Source organism: Papio anubis, chromosome 9, assembly GCF_008728515.1.
Source record: "Papio anubis isolate 15944 chromosome 9, Panubis1.0, whole genome shotgun sequence".
Classification (NCBI taxonomy): Eukaryota; Metazoa; Chordata; class Mammalia; order Primates; family Cercopithecidae; genus Papio; species Papio anubis.
In genome coordinates this window covers 59,874,490-59,892,941 of record NC_044984.1, presented here as the reverse complement: position 1 = coordinate 59,892,941, position 18,452 = coordinate 59,874,490, and the positions used below count along the sequence as shown (strand labels likewise).

The following is an 18,452-nucleotide window of genomic DNA, read 5'->3' as shown; positions in this document are numbered from 1 at the left end:
AAGAAAATGATCTCAAAAGAGACATTTAAAAAACAGAAGAGAATTGTGAGCAAAGAAATTAGCAAACATGTAGGCAAGCTGTCATTATCTTTATGTATAGTCAGTATAATAGTGTTTATTTTGTGAGAGGGGAAAAAAGTAAAAGAACTAAAAGTGTATTACAAAAATATCCAAGTTGAGAGGAGGATGCTCAATGCTAAAGTACACTAACTTTGTTGAGTTGATGCAGATATTGAAAAACCCAGATATTGTTAAGTTCATTACACATGATAAATTCCAATGGCAACATTTTAAAAAGAGAGGTTATGACTTTCTAACTAGTAGAACAAAATAAGTGAAAAAGTAAAGAAAATCGATTTTTCCAAAAGCATTGCAAAAGCAGAAAAACCTAAAGCACAAAGTAATATAGTTTAAACAAATTCAAATATACCAACGGTCCTAATATTTATACTATATTAACTCAAAAGAGATTGTGAAAATGGATTTAAAAAAAGAACAGTCCCCCTACCTACTATTTAAAAGAGACTCGCCAAAATATAAACTAATGGCAAGATTTAATGTAAAAGGTATATTAAAAAATATATATGCCAACCTCTATCTTTGTTTATGGGTTGGAAGAATTAATATTGTTAAAATGTCTATACCACCTGATATGGTTTGGCTCTGTGTCCCCACCCAAATCTCACATTGAATTATGATCTTCAGTGTTGGAGGAGGGGCCTGCAGGAGGTGATTGGATTATGGGGGTGGATATCCCCCTTGCTGTTGCATGGTAGTGAGTGAGTTCTCATGAGGTCTGGTTGTTTAAATGTGTAGTGCTTCCCCCTTCACTCTCTCTCTCTCTCTCCTACTCTGCCATGTGAAGATTGTGCCCACTTCCCCTTCACCTTCTGCCATGATTATAAGTTCCCTGAGGCATCCCAGCCATGCCTCCTGTACAGCCTGCAGAACTGTGAGTCAATTAAACCTCTTTTCTTCATAAATTACCCAGTCTCAAGTAGTTCTTTATAACAGTGTGAGAATGGACTAATACAGAAAATTGGTACCAGAATCGGGGTATTGCTATAAAGATACCTGAAAATGTGGAAGCAACTCTGCAACTGGGTAATAGGTAGAGATTAGAATAGTTTGGAGGGCTTAGAAGAATACAGGAAGATGTAGGAAAGTTAGGAATTTCTTAGAGACTTATTGAATAGTTTTGACCAAAATGCTGATAGTGAGATGGACAATGAAGTCCAGGCTGAGGTGGTCTCAGGTGGAAATGAGGAACTTATTGGGAACTAAAGTAAAGGTCACTCTTGTTATGCTTTAGCAAAGAAACTGGTGGCATTGTGCCCCTGCTCTAGAGATCCCTGGAACTTTGAACTAGAGAGAGATTATTTATGGTATCTGGTGGGAGAAATTTCTAAGCAGAAAAGTGGTCAAGATGGGTCTGGCTGCTTCTAAAAGCCTATACTCATTTGCATAAGCAAAAAATTAAAAATGACCTGAAACTAGAACTTGTATTTAAAAGGTAAACAGAGCATAGAAGTTTGGAAAATTTGCAACCCAACCATGCAGTGGAAAAGGAAAACCAGTTTTCTGGGGAGGAATTCAAGGCTGCAGAAATTTGCATGAGTAAAGAAGAGCTGAATGTTATTAGCCAAGACAATGAGGGAAATGCCTCTGTGATATTTCCAATATCTTCATGGCAGTCCCTGCCATCACAGGCCTGCAGACCCAGGAGGGAAAAATGGTTTAATGGGCCGGGCTCCAGGCCCTGCTGTTCTGTGCAGCCTCGGGACATGGTGTCCTATGTCCCAGCTGCTACAGCTCCAGCTGTGGCTAAAAGGGGCCAAAGTATGGCTCAGGTTGTTGCTTTAGAGGGTGCAAGCCCCAAGCCTTTGTGACTTCCACATGGTCTTGGATCTGTAAATGTGCAGAAGGCAAGAGTTGAGGTTTGGGAGCCTTCGCCTAGATTTCAGAGAACGTATGGAAATGGCTGGATGTCCAAGCCGAAGTCTACTGCAGGGTTGGAGCCCTCATGGTAAACCTCTACTAGGGCACAGCAGAGGGGAAATGCGGGGTTGAAGCTGCCACACAGAATCTCCACTGGGGCACTACCTAGTGGATCTGTGATAAGAGAGCCAGCATCCTGAGACCCCAGAACGGTAGATCCACTGACAGCTTGCACCATGCAACTGGAAAAGCCACAGGTACTCAATGCCAGCCCATGAAAGCAGCTGTGAGGACTGTAACCTGTAGAACCACAGGGTCAGAGCTGTCCAAGGCCTTGGGAGCCCACCCTTGCATCAGTGTCTCCTGAATGTGAGACACTGAGTCAAAGAAGATTATTTTGGAGCTTTAAGATTTAATGACGTCCCCACTGGGTTTCAGACTTGCATAGGGCCAGTAGCCCCTTTGTTTTGGCCAATTCCTCCCTTTTAGAATGAGAACATTTACCCAATGCTTGTACCCCCATTGTATTTTGGAAGTAACTAACTTGCTTTTGATTTTACAGGCTCATAGACAGAAGGGACTTGCCTTGTCTCAGATGAGACTTTGGACTTGGACTTTTGAGTTAATGCCAGAATGAGTTAAGACTTTGGGAAGGCATGATTGTGTTTTGAAATGTGAGAAGGACATGAGATTTGGGAGGAACCAGGAGCACAATGATATGGTTTGGCTCTATGTCTCCTCCCAAATATCATACTGAGTTATGATCTTCAGTGTTGGAGGAGGGGCCTGCTGTGAGGTGTTTGGATCATGGCGGCAGATTTCCCCCTTGTTATTCTCATGATAGTGAGTGAGTTCTCGTGAGATCTAGTTGTTTAAAACTGTGTAGTGCTTCCCCTTCACTCTCTCTCTCCTGTTCCACCATGTAAAGATTGTGCCTGCTTCCTCTTCACCTTCTGCCATGATTATAAGTTTTCTGAGGCCTCCCAGGCTGTATTAGTCCATTTTCACATGGCTATAGAGAAATACCTGAGACTGGGTGGTTTATGAAGGAAAGAGGTTTAACTGACTCACAGTTCCAGAGGCTTAACTGGAAGCATGGCTAGGAGGCCTCAGGAAACTTACAATCATGGCAGAAGGGGAAGGGGAAGCAAGCACATCTCATATGCCACCGAGAGAGAGAGTGCAGGGGAAACTACCATTTATAAAACCATTAGATTGCATGAAAATTCACTCACTTTCATGAGAACAGCATGGGGGAACCACCCCCATGATCCAGTCACTTCCCACCAGGTCCCTTGCTTGACACCTGGGGACTACAGTTCAAATTACAATTCAAGATGAGATTTCACTGGGGACACAGAGCCAAACCATATCACCAGCCATACCTCCAGTATAGCCTGTGGAACTGTGAATCAATTAAACCTCTTTTCTTCAAAAATTAGTCTCAGGTAGTTCTTTATAGCAGTGTGAGAATGAACTAATACACCACCGAAAGTGATCTATGGATTGAATGTAATCCCTATCAAAATTCCAATGGCATATTTCACAGTAATAGGAAAAATTCTAAAATTTGTATGAACCAAAAAGGCCCTGAATAGCCAAACCAATTGTGTGGGTGAGCATGCCTGTTCTCCCACCATCAAAACCTGTTCCTGGTCAAATGTCAAAAAGTAATTTATACTGAGATATAATTAGTCTTGAGTGACAGCCCATCTCCTTAATGGCTTACTATTTTAACAGAGATCAAAAGAGAATACTGTTAATAGTAGTAGCTCATTTGTTAAGAATTTATCATCATCTTCTTTTGGAACAATAATACAAGATAGGGTATATTAATGTTTCTATTTTATAGTTGAGGAAACCAAAGCCCAGAGAGCTTACATAACATATTTAAGATCTCCCAGCTAGGCAAGAGGGGAACCCAGGGGCCCAACCACAGAATCTGTGTATTTGCCATGCAGGATACAGTCCTGTGAAATTTCAGCACACTGAATTCTGCTCCACCTACAGCAGCCCCGGGAGGGTGAGCAAGGTAGAGCAGGATCTGCACAATGCTGTACCATGCTGCCTTTCCATGGAAAAGCAGAAGCTAGAATGGTGGAATTTCAGGCAGCAGCCAGTTGGTAAGGATTTCATTCTGGGGAAAGAGCTTCTGTAAGACCCTGGAATTATACACCCTGGAGGCTGTCCCCATATTGACTCTTCCTTTGGCTTCACTGGGTAGCAATTGAGCCCCAGTGTTCAGCGATAGTTCACAAAGGACTCTGGGCTCACACATGCACTGGCCTAACTCAGCAGAACTTCTCTGCAGATGAACCCAGCAACCTCACTGATGGGATTACAGGAGAAGCTCCTTTGGGTCTGCAGTCTGAAGTTCCAGGGAATGCAACCTACAACCCACACTTACACTCAGCTCCCACCCCTAGTAAAGACCATTTACCATCCTCTGAAATACCCTCCCTCCCACCCAAATCTCTCCCATTTGCTTAGGCTCTACTTCCAGATATGCCTTTTCCAGGAACCCTTGATCACTTCTTCAAATAAGGTTCAGGTCTCTGCTCCAATGTCGTCCCCCTGAGAAAGGCCTTTCCCAACTACCACCCTGGAGTAGCCCCTCCAATTGCTCTCCATCTTACCAGCATGACTTATTTTTTCAATGCCACTTTTATCTATCTAAAATTACCAAAGCAATATCTTGAGTAAAAAGAATAATAAAGCTGGAAGCATCACACTACTTGATTTCAAAATACACTACAAAGCTATTGTAATAAAAGCAGCATGGTACTTGCATAAAAACAGACATACAGACCAATGGGACAGAATAGAGAGCCCAGTAATAAATTCACACATTTACTATCAATTGGTTTTTCACAAAGGTGTCAAGAACACAAAGCCTCTTCAGTTAATGATGTTGGGAAAACTGGATATCCACAAGCCCAAGAAGGAAACTGGACTCTTATCAGACACCATATTTTAAAAATCAACTCAAAATTGGCCAGGCACCATGGCTCTTACCTCTAATCCCAGCATTTTGAGAGGCTGAGGTGGGCAGATCACTTGAGGCCAGGAGTTGGAGACCAGCCCAGCCAACACAGTGAAACCCCATATTTACTAAAAATAGAAAAAATTAGCTGGGCCTAGTGGCACACACACACAGCTATTTGGGAGGCTGAGGCATGAGAATTGCTTGAACCCAGGAGGTGGAGGTTGCAGTCAGCCAAGATCATACCATTGCACTCCAGCCTGGGTAACAGAGTGAGATTGTCTCAAAAAAAAAAAAGTCAAAATGAATTAAAGACTTAAACAAAAACTCAAAATATGAAGTTATTCAAAGAAAACATAAGGAAAAAGCTTCTTGAGATTGGTCTGGGCAATTGTTTTTTTGGATATGACCCAAAAAGCATAGGCAACAAAAGCAAAAACAGACACATGAGATTGCATCAAACTGAAAGGCTTCTCCACAGCTAAGGAAACAGTCAACATAGTCAAGAGACAACCTACAGAATGGGAGAAAATATTTGCAAACCATACATCTGATAAGGGTTAATATCCAAAATATATAAGGAACTCAACTCAACAGTAAGAAAGCAAATAACCCAGATAAAAATTGGACGAATAATCTGAATAGACATTTCTTAAAAGAAGACATACAAATGGCCAACAGGTGTGTGAGGAAATGCTCAACATCACTAATTATCAGAGAAATGCAAATTAAAACAAGATACTACCTCACGCCTATTAGAATGACTACTACAAAAAAGATTAAAGCTAAGTGTTGGCAAGGACGTGAAGAAAAGGGAACCATTGCATACTATTAGTGGAAATGTAAATTAGTACAGCTATTACAGAAAATAATATAGAAATTCCTAAAAAAATTAAAACCGGAACTACCATATGATCCAGCAAACCCACTGCTGAGTATATATTCAAAGAAAATAGAATCAGTGTATCAAAGAGATACTTGGACTCCTATGTTCAACGCAGCATTAGTCACATTTGCCAAAGTGTGGAACCAACCTAAATGTCCATCGATGAATGAAGAATGAAGAAAATGTGGTATATAAAACGCTGTCATTTGCAATAACATGAATGAACCTAAAGGACATTATGCTAAGTGAACTAATTCAGGCACAGAAAGGCAAATATTGCATTATCTCACTTATATCTGTAATCTAAAAATACTGAACATAAAAGCAGAGATTAGAATGGTGGTTGCCACGGGCTGAGGGGTAGGAATGAGGAGATTTGTTCAAAGGATACAAAGTTTCAGTTAGACAGGATGAATAGTTTCTAGAGGTCTATTGTATAGATGATGATTATAGTTAGTTAGTTATGTGTTGTATACTTAAAAATTGCTGAGAGGAGATCTTAAATGTTCTTACCACACACACAAAATAAGTATATGAGATGATGGATATGGTAAACAGGTTCATTTAATTATTTCACAATGTGTGTGTATATATATATATATTACATTGTATATCATAAATATACACAATTTTTATTTGTAAATTATACTTTGATAAAGTTGGGGGAAAGATGACAGATAGATATGATAGATGAAAGAGACAGCTAGTTAGATAGACAGATAGATATAGATAGATAGACAGATACATACAAACATATATATCAGCGTGTGAAAGCAGGAATTGCTACATTTTTTACCAAAGAAAATAAATACCATCCTAATTTCCAGGACCTGTGACTATGTTACCTTACATGGCAAAATGATAGGATTAGTGCCTTATAAAAGGGTTGGAGGGAACTAGGTAGGCCCCTTTTTGCCCTTCTGCTCTTCTACTATAGAAAAACACAGCATATCTAGAAAGCATCCAGCAAAGACATTTGACTATAATGCCTATGCTCTTAAATGGAGGTCTCCAAACTTCTTGATCCTACACCTCCATAAATGAAAAATGTTAGCATGTCTACCTAATGTGTACATTCACTTTTAAATTATGTATGTTCACCGCTATAGTAATATAGTATTCAATTCTAAAATACATGCAAAGTGAACAATTTTAAAAGATGAGAAAAAAATTTAAAACATGAATTTTAAAATAATTTTAATGTTATTTAAGATGGCATAAAGATGTTTACCTTTACTGAAATAAGATGTTAATAATATCTTTAATGACAGCAGTGTGATTTGACTACATCATTATTTTTTAAAACCTGGGTTTAAGAATTTGTGAAACAGTGTTTAAAGGTCTGGATCTAAATTCAATTTATCTTAATATTTGCGGAAGTGGTTGACATAGCTGAAAACTGCATTCTACAACAATGTCCCACATGGAAAGGTGCATGTCAGGCTTGCTTACAGATCATGATACTCATTTTTTAATCTCAAACGCTGGTGTACAGTGGTATCTGTGGAATTTTGACCAGCAGGTCTTCATATTCTCAGATGTCAATGAGTATGACTAACAAATATTCAAATAGAAAGAAATTAAAAATATTCACATATTTTTAAAATACTTAAAAAATTTTCAAATGCCATTGAACAGCGTTAAAAACAGGTTTTAAAATTCTGATCTCAAGTTTTTTGAGCATGCAGTTATGAAAGATTCTTTAAGGTAAGACACAAACATGAGATTCTTTAAGGTAAGACACAAACATCTTTTTCTTCAATAAAAATCACACAATGGAAGCAGTTCCAAACATTCATTTTCAAAATGCTTTCTCCAGACCTGATTTTCTTAAAAAAATAAAATAAAATAAAATAAAATAAAATAAAAAAAGAGCAGCAGCAATTATGCATTGTTGACATGGCATTTTTACCTGAAAGGAATGGATTGAGTGTATTTTTCAAAGATAATTTTTAAATAGGATACTACGGGCAGACAATTGTCATCACAGAAAATGTTGGAAAATTTAAACTTTTTAAATTTAAATTTTAAATTTTAACTTGGAACTCATTTTTATGATTGTTAACCCTTTCATGAAATAGACCCAGTAAGTATAAAATATTTTCTTGGAACTCTTAAAAAGAACTCATCTTGATGAATGATAACCCTTCCATGAAATAGCTGGCAAGTATAAAATATTTTCATAGATATTATTTATCTCACTGCAAGGTATTATAAAGATTTGACTGTATTTCCATGACCTATGTTTCTAAAATTAACCACACACAGTAGCACTTCTGGCTTCAGTCCCTCAGCTGAGCATTTGTCTACAAGTAAATAATGCATTGGGTGACTTTCACATGCAGGACTCTTTCCAGAACCTTCTCGTGGAATCTAGAAACTGTGGAATCAGGAATCTTGTGGAATCTGGAATCTCATGGAACATTCTTTTCCCCAACACTCCAGCCAAAGCAGCCACCTCACTGGTGTTCACACCTAACAGAGTTTGCCATAAAGCATTATGTTTATTAAATTGATTATTTCCATCTTTTCTTTTTTGGCTCACACAAAAAAGTTATGCATTATTGAAACAAATGCAGCAAATACCATAAGCCAAGATGTGCTAGAAACATCTACTCTTAATGCAACTGCAAAGGAAATCTCTGCACTATGTAATTTGTCTGAATACTTGCTTTTTCACATCTTCACCATGCTGTGTCTGCATCTTCCAATTGCATTTACTTTCAATAAATACATTTTAGTTTGTGACCATTGTGATAATTTATTATACAAAGTGGAGATATCACTGTCACATCCAACTAAAATAGAGTCAAGAGGCCTTGAAAAAAACATGCAGGTGACAAGGGGACCACTTAAATCGAAACAACTTGCTGTGATTTCAAGACTAGTTTGTTTGTTTCTTTCTTTCTTTCTTTCTTTTCCTTCTTTCTTTCTTTTTCTTTCTTTCTCTTTCTTTTTCTTTCTTTCTTTCTTTCTTTTTTCCTCTTCCTCTCTCTTTCTTCTTTCTTTCTTTCTTTCTTTCTTTTCTTTTTTTTTTCTGACAGGGTCTCTCTCTGTTGCCCAGGCTGAAGTGCAGTGGCACAATCACTGCTCAATGCAGCCTTAACCTGCCAGGCTCAAGTGATCCTCTCACCTCAGCCTCACCTGTAGCTGGGACTTCAGGTGCATGCTATCATTCCCAGCTAATTTTTTAATTCTTTAATTTTTTTTTGAGACATGGTGTCTCACTGTGCTGCCCAGGCTGGTCTTGAACTCTTGGCTTCAAAAGATTCTACTATCTCAGCCCCCCAAAGTGCTGGAATTACAGGCATGAGCCACCACACCAGGCCAAGATTAGTTTTACTGAGGTAGTAACTGTCACCACTGACCAACCAGAGCTCCCCAGCTCAGGCATAGCCACAAGTGTTAACAAGCTTTCTTTCAAGACAATTTATGTAGTTTTTCTCTCTCCCAACAAAAGCCCAAACTTCTCCTTTGTTCTTTGGACACACCAGGGGCCACCCCAGTCTGTTGAGTGTGCCCTGACTTGTAATTCTGTTCTTTGAATATTCACAAATAACACCTTTTGCTTGGGAATGCATCCCTCCATTTTTATTTGATATTGACACTGTCTTCTTTCCAGATTATGGTAGTTACTGTCCCTGGGGCAGGAAAAGCAGTTGCAGAGAGACCATCTTTTCTACGCCTGGGTGAATGGTCATATCCTTTCTACTTTTGGATCCACTTCCAACACTTCACCCTTTGCTCTTTCAATGTTGTGAAATATCTCCAAGAGGTGCTCTACGGAGACGTTTTATTTTCTTTTGACAGTGTCACTTCTTCTGAGGCATTTTTATTCTTTCCATCACCTCCACTTTCCTCATTAATGTCAATAAGTTTGCATTCACTATATTCTCTGGCTGCAAACCTAGAGTGTCTCAAAGGATGGCAGTGTGGACATCCATGATCCCCTGTTTCTTCTATAACGCCATTTATGTTAGATTCTATTTCACTTCCAGCATTATCGCTTTTCATTTCTTTGCTGCATTTTCTTATTTGTTAATACCTTATGAAGTTTTTCACAGTTAATCTACTGTGGTAATTGAAATTTGAGCTGTGTTGCTGGTAGACTAATATTATTTAATGAAGCTGTAACTAAAATTTGTGCATAATGGAATCATGCAAAGTGATGACTACCTATACTGTCAAAGCTTATTTTATTTAATTTTTCTTATTTTAGATAAACATTTTTATAATTAGTTTTAAAGTTTTCCCTACCTCCCAATACAATGTCATGTGTATTTGTGCTATTCTGGGCTTCTAACATGAACTTAAAGAGCTAAACAACAGAGGTAATCATGACAACTCCAAGACATAAGTTACATTTTAATAGGGCCCCTAAATACATAAGTACTGTGGGAATTTACACAGGGTCTGTTGGATGACATCCTTACCCCAACTACTGAGTCTTGGTTCCCATATCACTCTCTCTTCATAGGTAAACTATGAAACTACTTCTTTCATTGACTCTCTAGTTAAGCTTTTATCTTCTGACATTGTCTTAGTTATTTGTGTTGCTTTAACGAAACACTTGAGACTGGGTAAGTTATAAAGAACAGAAATTTATTTCTCACCGTTCTAGAGTCTGGAGGTCCAAGATCAAGGCACCAGCAGGTTTCGCTTGTATTGAGGACCCAATCGTTGCTTCCAAGATGGCATCTTGTTGCTGTGTCCTTTAGATGGGTTGAATGCTGTGTTCTTCTATAGTAGAAGAGCAGAAGGGCAAAAAGGGGCCTACCTAGTTCCCTCCAACCCTTTTATAAGGCACTAATCCTATCATTTTGCCATGTAAGGTAACATAGTCACAGGTCCTGGAAATTAGGATGGTATTTATTTTCTTTGGTAAAAAATGTAGCAATTCCTGCTTTCACACGCTACAGTGTGTCTGCACTACATCCTGCAGTGGATTCCAGGTACCCAGATTTATAATTTCAAAAGGTCACTGACTGCATTGTGGAGGCTGGGAGGAGGGGAGAGAGCCTGGAGACAGGAAGCCAGTTTGGCAATGCTGCAGAGGTCCAGATAAGCTCATGATAGTATGCCCTGAGCAGAAGGAGTAGACCAGAGGTGTAAGCAGGTAGGAAGGACCTGACAGAGTCTGCTTTCTTCTTAGGTGTGGGATGCACAAATGGAAGAAATGGCACTGAAGCCTCTCCCTAAGCTCTTCCTCCTCCTCCTCTTCCTTTGGTTGTCTCTCTCTTTCTGTATATATACATACAAGGTATGCCTGTAGGTATGTATGTGTGTGTGTATATATAAGTATATGTGTCCATAGACAAACACACATACATATATACACATATACATATAAATACCTTGAAGATATTCTATGTGTTCAGTTACTGATCATGGCAATAAAGTAAACATTTCAGTAAAGCAAGTCACACAAATTTTTTGGTTTCCCAGTACATATAAAAGTTATTTTTATACTATTGTGTAGTCTAGTAAGCCTACAATAGCATTATGTCTAAACATTGTACAAACCTTACTTAAAAATACTTTATTGCTTAAAAATGCTAATGATCATCTGAGCCTTTTTTTGCTGGTGGAGGGTCTTACTTCAATGTTGATGGCTGCTGACTGACTGGGGTGGTCATAGCTAAAGGTGGGAGTAGCCATGGCAATTTCTGAAAATAAGACAGTGGTGAAGTTTGCCGCACTGATTGACTCCTCCTTTCATGAACAGTGTCTCTGTAGCATGCAATGCTGTTTGACAGCATTTTACTCATAGTACAACTTCTTTCAAAATTGGAGTCAGTACTCTCAAACCCCACTGCCGCTTTACCAACTAAGTTTATGTAATATTCTTTTGTTGGTGGTGTCGTCTTAGTATTTTTAATTTTTGCTCTTTTCCCATTTATATACTTCCTTGTAAAAGTTCATGTAATGTTCTAAGTCCTATATTGCAATTTCAACAATGTTCACTGCCTCATCCCCGGGAGTAGATACCATCTCAAGGAACCACTTTTCACGCTGGATGCAGTGGATCAGGCCAGTAATCCCAGCCCTTTGGGAGGCAAGGCGGGAGGGTAGCTTGAGCCCAGAAGTTTGAGACCAGCCTGGGCAACATAGCAAGAGCCTGTCTCAAAAAAAGAATAATAATAACTTTCTTTGCTCATTTCTAAGAAGCAACTCCTCCTCTGTTCAAGCTTTATCATGAGATTGTAGCAATTCAGTCACATCTTCAGATTTCACTTCTAATTCTAGTTTTATTGCTATTTCCACCACCCACCACCACAGTAATCTGCAGTTACTTCCTCCACTGAAGTCTTGAACCCCTTAAAATCATCCATGAAGGTTGAAATCAACTTCTTTCAAATTTTGTTAATGTTGACATTTTAACCTTCTCTCATGAGTCATGAATATTCTTAATGGCATCTTGAATGGTGAATCTTTTCCAGAAGATTTTCAATTTACTTTGCCCAGATCCACCAGAGGAATCACCATCTATGTCAGCTACAGCCCTACATAATGTATTTCTTAAATAAAAAGACTTAAAACTTTCACCTTTGATCCACAGGCTTCAGAGTGGATGTTGTATTAGCAGGCATGAAAACAACATTCACCTCCCTGTACATCTCCATCAGAGCTCTTGGGTAACCAGGTACACTGTCAGTAAGCAGAACTATTTTGAAAGAAATCATTTTTCTGAGTAGTAGATCTCAACTGCAGACTTAAAGTACTCTGTAAACCATGCTGTAAAGAGATATACTGTTATCCAGGCTTTGTTGTTTCATTTATGGAAAACAGTCAGAGTAGTTTCAGCATAATTCTTCAGGGCCCTAGGATTTTCAGAATGATAAATGAGCATTGGCTTCAGTTTAAAGCCACCGGCTACAGTAGACCCTAACAAGAAAGTCAGCCTGTCCTTTGAAGCTTTGAAGCCAGGCATTCACTTCTCTCTAGTGACGAAAGTCCTAGGTAGCATCATCTTCCAATAGAAGGCTGCTTCATTTACACTGAAAGTCTTTTTTGGTGTAGCCACTTTCATCAATTCCCTTGGCTGGATCTTCTGGATAACTTGCAGCTTCCCCATCACACTTGAAGCTTCGCCTTGCACTTTTACATTATAGCACTATTATATTACACCTGGCACTCAAACCTTATGAACTAGCCTCTGCCAGCTTCGAACTTTTCTTTTGTGGCTTCCTCACCTCTCTCAGCCTTAATATGATTGAAGAGAGTCAGGGCCTTGCTCTGGATTAGGCTTTGGCTTAAGGGAATGTTGTGGCTGGTTTGATCTTCTCTCCAGATGACTCAAACTTTCTCTGTATCAGCAATAAAGCTGTTTTGCTTCTTATCATTCATGCATTCCCTGGAGTAGCACTTTTAATTTCCTACAAGAGCTTTTTCTTTGCATTCACAACTTGGTTAACTGTTTGGTGCAAGAGAATTAGCTTTAGGCCTGTCTTGGCTTTCGACCTACCTTCTGCACTAAACACTAAACTTAATCATTTCTAGCTTTTGATTTAAAGTGAGAGTCATGTGACTCTTCCTTTCACTTGGATACCTAGAGGGCATTGTAGGGTTATTCACTGGCCTAGTTTCAATATTGTTGTGTCTCAAGAAACAGGGAGGCACAAGGAGAGGGAGACAAAAAAATAACTGGTTATTGGAGCAGTCACAAAACATACATTTATTAAGTTTGCCATATATATAGGCTCAGTTGGTGGTGCCCCAAAACAATTATGAGAGTAACATCAAAGATTACTAAATGACAGATTGCCATAACAGATGTAATAATAATCATTAAAAAGTTTGAAATATAGCAAGAATCACCAAAATGTGACACAGAGACATGAAGTGAGCACATGCTGCTGGAAAAATGGCACCAAAAACCTGCTTAATGCAGGGTTGCAGTAAACCTTTGATTTGTAAAAAAAAAAAAAATGCACTATATGAGGAGCACAATAAAGTGAAGCACAGTAAGATGAAGTGTATCTGGATATATACACACACACACATATACATATATATGTATATGTGTATATATATGTCTTAAAAAGGAGGGGGGGAAGCAAATGCAGAAAAGCATCTTATGAGACGATCCTAGACAACCACTACTTATCAAAATAATTAGAAATATGTTTGAAAAAGTTACAGATCACCCCCCAACTGTTTCTCTGAACCACCTTGTTTTCTTCTCTCCTATGTGAAAGACTACATAGTTTTCAAGACCCAGCTGCACTTTCATCTCTAAGTGAAGTTCCTTGACTGCCACTCTCCCTGCTTCATCCCTTTTCTAGGGGAGGATAATTCATGCTTCTCCCAGTTAGTTTTCATTACATTTTATTCACATTTCTGCATAACCCTATGCAACATGCCAGTGTTATGCATAATTAGCTGCATGTCTGTTTTTCCAGCTAATTGCATGATGCGAGGAGTCTCACTCAGTTTGGGGTTTCCTGTGCCAAGCATGCTATGTGGTACCCTAGTACGTGTTCAATAAAACATGCTGAATGGATGAACTCCATATACTAGAGGGATAGGCTGGAAACAGAGACAGTAGTTGGTTTTGTTTGCAATTTTTGTTGTTGTTGTTCTTTGTTTTGTTTTGATGCTGTTGGTTAGTAAGGTAAAGTTTGTGATAGTATCTAGCAGGGTAAAGATTCAGCATTTGTAAAATTTTGACATGATCTGCAATCCACATTAGAATTCTGGGATTTGGTAGTGAGGAAAAAACACTGACGAGATTTGAAGAGATCTCTGTTTCTTCCCTAAAGTTTCCCTGCCTTTTCCCTAAGGGTATAAATAGAAGTGTTGGGCATAAAGAATCAGGAACCCCACTGGCCATGTGTGGGGAAAAGGCCCCTCCTATGTAATTGGATGTAAAAAAAGAAAATCTCTTTTAGACAGGCACAGAGTTTTGGCTGAAGTTCAGCGAAATACCTATTCTAAGCTGAATTTGGGTATAGCCCTAATAATTACAGTTACTCTTTAGAGAAAGAGCCCAAGAGGTTTACCTGGAGATTTTTTCCAGATGTAAGCAGGTATGCGAGAAGCGCAGTAATGAAGATGTAAACCGGATGAGGCCATTTTGTGCCCCATAGTCTTTCCTCCAATCGCTCGAATGCTAGGAGATGTTCCCCAGCAATCGTAAGGATGATGCAACACAGCCGTCTAACAAACACCAGATGCCTGAGTAGCCTTATAAGTTCTGGTGTTAAAGAGAAGGGGGGAAAAACCCCAAGTTCAAATGCCTCTGCAGTTATCAATCTGTCATGAATTGTAATCAAACAGAAACAAACCTCTTTATTCCATCAGTTCCTGGGATAGGTCCATCATGTGTGCTGCAGACAGGTTCTGAGTGTGGTGAGAGCCCTCACAAACCTGTCCTCCTCCTTCACCCTCCCATGGTAGAGTCTGACTTAGCGACACTGGTAAAGGTGCCCTACCCCCACCACCTGGGCTTTATATCTTTTTGGATGAGAAAGGATGAGTTGGATCAGCTATGCCAGAAACTGAATATTTTGGTTAAATGCATCTTTAGTATCACCTCTATTCTTTCCTTTTTCCGTATGAATCGCGAATAGGACTTTCTTTTGCTGTGGTAGTTAAAATTCTTAGGAGTGTTACTTGGGTGACGGATGCACTAAAATCTGAGAATTTGCCACTATAGAATTCATCCGTGTTACCAAAAACCACTTGTACCCCAAAAGCTATTGAAGTAAAAAAATTGTTTTAATTTAAAAAAACAATTATTAGGAGTGTTAAAGTTAGCCCTTTGAAGAAAAATATGAAACTCTGTCACCAAAGTGTAAGAAAATCAAGACGTACAAAGGCTTAATTAGGCCTCTCTGAAATAACACAGTCACAATGCAGAATGTATCTTGGAAGTGTGAATTGCAGTTAACTTGAAACAAATAAGAAATGCTATCTACATTTTCCCCCAGGTTCAAACTCACCACAACTGAACACTATCCAAGCAGCCAGTGTCTTACATGGGAGGCAGCCCAGAGTGGAGCTAGGGGCTCAGTGTTTGAAGTCACAGGAACCTGGATTTCAATTTTAGCTTGGCCATGGACTAGCTATGTAATTTGTCTTAACTGTTTCGAGCTGTTAGCACCATCATGTGTAAAATGAGGATAAGACTACCTACCTCACAGTAGAAATAATTGATCAAGTGCCTGACTTATTGACAGAGGTTATTCAATCCACAGTATCATTAAGGTAAAAAGAAATCCTGTGGTGGGATTGAAGGCCTTGGAAATAAAGTTCAGGCAACTGCAACTTAACAATTATGTCTCTCCTGGGCTGTCTTTATATATATAACCTCTTTTACTTTGCTTTCTAGTTATTTACACTTCTATACCTTGCCCATGTCAGGGCTGTGCTGAACTAAGCACTTTTAATTATTGATCAACTTGCCCTTCTGCTTATTCCAGAAAATTTGTCTGGTTCCAGTCTCACCTGCATGATAATTAGGGTGAGTGAGTATATGTTTACTGGGAATAGCAGGGTAGACATTGCAGGGAGGAGAGTTGAAAACCTTGAAATAAGAATGAGGCTCCTTGGCCAGACATGGTGGCTCATACCTGTAATCTTAGCACTGTGGGAGGCTGAGGTGAATGGATCACATGAGGTCAGGGGTTCAAGATCAGCCTGGACAAGATGGTGAAACCCCATCTCTACTAAAAATACAAAAATTAGCCAGGTATGGTTGCCTACCTGTAATGCCAGCTACTTGGGAGGCTGAGGTGGGAGGATCGCTTGTACCTGGGAGGCAGAGGTTGCAGTGAGCCAAGATCATGCCACTGCACTCCAGCCTGGGCAACAGAGCAGTGAGACTACAAAAAAGAAAAAAGAAAGAGAGAGAGAGAGAGAGAGAGAGAGAAAGAAAGAAAGAAAAGAAAGGAAAAGAAAGAAAGAAACGAAAAGGAAGGAAGGAAGGAAGGAAAGAAAGAAAGAAAGAAAGAAAGAAAGAGAGAGAAAAGAAAAAAAGAAAGAAAGAGAAAGAAAGACAGACAGACAGACAGACAGACTTCCTGGCATCCGTAATCTGACAAGTTGGTATGGCTTTGTAATCAACTAAAACTTAACTAAAACTTAGGAAAATCTCATGTGGGCTAGGAATCTGATTTGGTTCCCAAATTTCAGGTCACCATGGTTTTATTTCATGAGGGTTCCATAAAAGCTCCTTACATCCACAGGACAGCCTTTCAGGTGTTCTGGGCAAGGGGTGTCAGAGCTGCCTCATACAGAGCTTACAGTCATTTTCAGGCCAGTTCCTCCTAGACTGGCCCACAAGACTGACTTCTGGGAGTAAGTGGATGGGAAGCATTCTTGCCAGAATATTCTTCTATGGCAGAGGGCTTTTTCAGGTAAAAAATCATCAAAATATGGTGAAATTTCAGTCTGCTGTGCAAAGCACAATGAGCTCTGGTTTGAAACCTGTATGGGGTGCTAGTAAGCTTGTCCAAAACACAGTTTTTAAATTCAACCTTTTTTGAATGTCAGTATCTTCCAAAAGTCATTTTGTTGTTAAGATCTGGGTAACAATAACAGTTTTCTGATAAAAAAAGAGTTGAAGATTTCAGTACATGGCACCTTTGAAGAAATCTCTTAAATGGTTATAAAACGTGATGATAATGTTGAAAGGAAGCACAAGAGAATGGAAGAGATGGGAAAGGTGATATGTAAATTTATACACTGAGGTCTGCTCTCTAATTCTTGGAATTACTGTGATGAACCCTGCCATGGACATCCTGTGGTCTAGAAAGGCACTGGGAAGCACCATTGGGCGGCCCAGGCTCAGTCTAGAAATGCACATAGGAATTAAGGTGGTGCTAGTGAATGAGGACAGGCTAGTCCTCCAGGACAAGACAAATGGACAGTGAGGAACGAGAAGAGCTAAAAGGTATGACATTTTGGAAAAACTATCCACCACCCCTATAGAAAGAAAAGGGTGGCAGCCATCTCCTCCTCGGCATCATGGCCGCCCTCGGACCCCTTGTGAAGCCCAAGATCGTCAAAAAAAGAACCAAGAAGTTTATCCGGCACCAGTCAGACCGCTATGTCAAAATTAAGCGTAACTGGCGGAAACCCAGAGGCATTGACAACAGGGTTCGTAGACGATTGAAGGGCCAGATCTTGATGCCCAACATTGGTTATGGGAGCAACAAAAAAACAAAGCACATGCTGCCCAGTGGCTTCTGGAAGTTCTTGGTCCACAACGTCCAGGAGCTGGAAGTGCTGCCCACATGCAACAAATCTTACTGTGCTGAGATCACTCACAATGTTTCCTCCAAGAACCGCAAAGCCATCGTGGAAAGAGCTGCCCAGCTGGCCATCACAGTCACCAACCCCAATGCCAGGCTGCACAGTGAAGAAAATGAGTAGACAGCTCGTGTGCATGTTTTCTGTTTAAATAAATGTAAAAACTGCCAAAAAAAAAAAAAGCCATTTTCGAGGGTCAGATATAAACGCCTTTAAAATTAATACTAATTGAAGTTTTCTCCCTAAAAGTTCCAAGGCGGTGGTTCTCAAATTTGAATAAACACAAGAATCGCATGGAGGGCTTTCTAAAATGCAGATTGCTAAGGCCCCAGCCCAGAATTTCTGATTAAGGAAGCCCAAGATGAGGCCTGGAAACCTGTATTTCTGGCA

General features: G+C 39.5%; 1 pseudogene across 1 annotated transcript; it reads left to right on the top strand.

Moving 5' to 3' along the window:
* The first annotated feature begins 17,755 nt into the window (after positions 1-17,755).
* On the top strand, positions 17,756-18,228 carry LOC116268886 (annotated as a pseudogene). Its single transcript, XR_004176104.1, has one exon. The product of XR_004176104.1 is annotated as a 60S ribosomal protein L32 pseudogene (transcript).
* The last annotated feature ends 224 nt before the right edge of the window (positions 18,229-18,452 follow it).